Consider the following 4,015-nt stretch of genomic DNA (forward strand, 5'->3'; position numbering starts at 1 on the left):
ATTTTTGATAAAGAAATTTCCAAAAAAGCATAACAATACATATCCTAACAGCGGCCAGATTAGCCTTCGCTCAATATTGGAAACAACATCAAACTCCATCAGATGAAATGATTATCGAAAAAATTTCAAAATGTGCAGAAATGGATAAACTGACTTTGGTGCTAAAAAACAAAGATACTTCACTATATTATGATAGCTGGAACGGCTGGTATAATTGGGTTGATAAATTATATATCATAAGGCATAAGAGAAAAGTATTAATCTATAATAATGATATAGTGATATATGTAAAGAACAGGTATGTGTATATGACATAAATCAAAGGTTATGAAAAAAGATCTTGCAAACTGTAAAAATAAGAATGCTTTTAACTTTTCTTTTTTCTAATTTTTTCTTTCTTTTCTTTTCTTTCTTTCTTCTTCCCCTTTCTTTTGTTCATTTGTGTATGTATTGTTGGTTGGTTTTAATTGTAAAAATTAATAAATTATATTTTTAAAAAAGAAAGTAATTCTTTTTTGTCTTTGTAGCTTATCCACTAGGGAACAGTATTGACTATTTTATCCTTCTCTTTCTATTCCAGACACTATTTGATCATCTTCCCAGCATTCATTCATCATCCCAGTATGGAAAAGTTCTGTATATTTCTAGATTCCTTCTCAAAGTCTATCCATGTCTCAGTAACATTGGAGATGAAGCTACAGAACCATACTCTGTTGGACAAAGATGCAAACATACCAGGGACCTTTGAGTGCACCAGTTTCCAGGTCCGTTTTTGAGTTATATACAACCCAGTAACAAGAGTGACCTTATTCATTTTTTAAAATACTGGAAAACCAGTATAAAAAAGAGGAAAGGAAGAGATGTAGGAAACCAGAAATAGTTATCTTAATAACCACAAAAGATTATCAAGTAGTATCTCTTAAAAAAAATATTATTGTAACAACCATAGGGTTTTCAAGGATAATTTATGTTATAATGCTATATCTTTTTAAAATAGAGACTAAAGACAAGGGAATGTTGTAGACATAGTAAATTCTGATATCAGAAAAACATCTGATAGAGGTCATGAAAAAGCTACCGTGTTTCTCCAACAATACGGCCTCCCCCAATAGGAAATCCCAGCATGTTTTATAGGCATGAAATGAAATTAAGCCCCTTCCCCCAAATTAAGGCCTATATTAAAACATGCAAAATGGGAGGAATGGCGAGGGGCTTGCTGTTAGGAAGTACTTTTGTTGCACACCTGGATATGGTGCTGCCTGCGTTGACCTCGGTGTTGTTGGGGCACTTTGTATTGGGAGATCTTCCACCACCATTGCTTTCCCTTCTCTCCATGCTGCCATGGGGTTTGGAGCAATGCTGCGGCATTTGGCGTAGCCATGCAGCATTTGGTGCAGCCACGCACAGTTTGGCGCAGCCACGTGGTGTTTGGTGCAGCCACGCACAGCCAGCCAGGGCTCCTCCCTGCAACTGGAACCAAGCGGAGACACTTGGCTTCAGGCGCTCCTGTTGCTGCATTCCCAGGCATCGTTCAAAGGCAAAGCCCATTCTTTTAAAAACAATGCCCTACTACCAGTACGACAAAATCTCCCCTGCCCAAGAGGGCAGCCCAACCCCACGTATGGAGGTGAATCTCCTGGGGCTGCAGTGCAGGATTGGCCCACCCTGGGAGAAGCACCCAGCCTCCATCCCTGCCTGGCGCCGGGCAGAGTGTGAAGAGCTTCTCCAGGGGCACCCAGTGCAACTGACAGGCAGGCCCTCCTGCCCAGTGGCAGAGCTCTGGCCAAGGCAGTGAGCACCTCCCTGCCAGGCCCTCTGCTCTTCCCACCAAGCCCTGCTGGAGCAGGGCGGGCTGGGCAGAGCTGGGAAAACAAGCCACGGGTGCGTGCCCACCTGTCAAACAAAAGAGCCGGGCCGACCCGAGCTTGGCTTCCCAAGTCCTTCCAGCCCAACCCCAAAGGGGCCACTGGGAGAGTCCACCAGAGGCAGTGATAGCACCCACCCATCCATGGACAGGGAGGCCAGGCTTCCTCCTCCGAGCTGAGCCCTGCCGAGTGAGTGCCACTGCCCGATGCCCATGCCGCTGCAGCATTTGGATCTGCCAGCATGTTTGGAGATGCGTGGGGATGGGGATGGGCTGGGTGAGGGGTGGAAAGGACGGGTGGCTTCGGGCTCTCTCTGCCGGACCCACCAGCCAGGGAAGCAGCGCTGCAGTTGCCTCACCTCCCTGTCCGCGGACGGGTGGGTACTATCACTGCCTCGGGCAGCCTCTCCCAGTGGACCCTTTGGGGTCAGGCTGGAGGGACTTGGAAGCCAAGCTCGGGTCAGCCCAGCTCTTTTGCTTGGCAGGCAGGCGCGCACCTGCAGGTCGCTTTCCTGGCTCTGCCCAACCCGCCTGGCTCCGGTGCAGCCCTGGCAGGATGACAGCAGCACGGGGAGAAGGGAAAGCAACGGTGGTGGAAGGTCTCCCAATACGAAGTGCCCCACCAACGCCAAGGTCAACATCCAAGCTGTCATCACCCGCGCACCCGAGGATGCAAGGGGGGGGGGAATTAAGTCACCCCCGAAAAGACAGCCTAGCTGTTTTGGGGGGGCTCAAAAAAATAAGACCTGGCCTTATTATATGAGAAACATGGTAGACTTCTTTTCAAGTCTGTACTGATGGCACTGTGCTATTCAATTATTTTATAAATACAAGGTAGAATAAAAATGATGCTTATTTGCAGATAATATTAAGCTAAGGTAATTAAAGGATAAAACTGCAACTCAAAATGTTCAAGACTTTTAACACATCAACTCCAACAGGATAACCTTCAAAAGTGACAAGTGTAATGTTTTTTGATGGAAAAAAGATTGAACATCCAGGGGGAGTTGGGAGAGATCTAGCTTGTAGGAAGGATGCTGCCTTTCTATTCATTTGGAGATCAAACTTTAAAGAAATGATGGCCAGGGAGGCAGCTACACTACAATCCACATTAAAATACACATGTCAATTCCAAATACCAAGCAAAAGTCCAACCCCCCCCTCCAACTTATAAACAGCTGTATAATTTAACTAATGATTTCAAGAAATTTTGTTCCAATTTAGCATTTCTCCCCATCTTACTTCTGTTCATTCCTTTGTATATCTCAATCTTTCTCTAGGTCCCAAAGTTTGTTCCCAGGAACAAGGATTTTGGCTTTGACTATGTAAGTTTGTCTTCTAATAACCATTCTCTGACTGAGAGACCTGGACACTGGAAAAACTAAGGCGAGGTATAAGGAGTTAAAAAGGGCTATTTTTTTTTCAAGTCTTTGGAATAAGAAAGAAGGCAACATCAAGAAAGGAAACATATATATTTTTAAAAGGATAAACGGAGGTACCAGTACAGATTTGAGAAGATGATGGTGTGTAGATATATATGTAAGAAGAGATATAGTAGAGTGTTGTCAGAATGACCCAATTCCTGGAGAAGAGAGGATAGTTTAGCAGAATAAAGCCATCTGCAAAATACTGCTTTTCTCAGATCTTTACCAAAACACGCTCAATTTTTATTCTATAAAGGAAGAAGAAATAGCCCATGTTCACGTTCTTATCCAGCATGACAAAAGCACAACATTCGAAAACCGAAAGAAAGTTTTAGTCAAGAATGCTCATGAAAGGACCCTCATAGAACTAGATAAACCCTTTTACAAACCTGGAGAAGAAGGTAAGCATATACAGGGAGGGTGGTCTTGACCTACTATCCCATGTTTGGAATTTGTTACTATGTACACAATATTTAGAAGTGCTATGTGGAGATGCTTTGACTTTGAAGTCCAAAGTCCTTTTTGGCTTAAAAGAAGAGGCCCATTTAATGTAGCAGGACTGATCTAATTTACAAATGGATTAACACACACTTAACTAGCTAAAGAGAACATATATGCTCCCATCAATAACATACATACATAATTAAGTGAATGATTCACAGAATTACTGGAAAAGCAAATCAAGCATTTCAAGAGGTAAACTGTTGAAGGAAAGAAAAATTAGACC

The 4,015-nt window shown here is 43.3% G+C and overlaps 1 long non-coding RNA gene across 1 annotated transcript; it reads left to right on the forward strand.

The window, feature by feature from the left end:
• The first annotated feature begins 586 nt into the window (after window positions 1–586).
• LOC148127194 (uncharacterized) lies at window positions 587–3,688 on the forward strand. The gene is made up of 3 exons (XR_015742055.1): window positions 587–764; window positions 3,145–3,189; window positions 3,545–3,688. It is a non-coding gene; the product is annotated as an uncharacterized LOC148127194 (long non-coding RNA).
• Window positions 3,689–4,015: the final 327 nt, after the last annotated feature.

This window comes from Pseudonaja textilis, chromosome 2 (assembly GCF_049901715.1).
Source record: "Pseudonaja textilis isolate UNSWEBS1 chromosome 2, rPseTex1.2, whole genome shotgun sequence".
Lineage (NCBI taxonomy): Eukaryota > Metazoa > Chordata > Lepidosauria > Squamata > Elapidae > Pseudonaja > Pseudonaja textilis.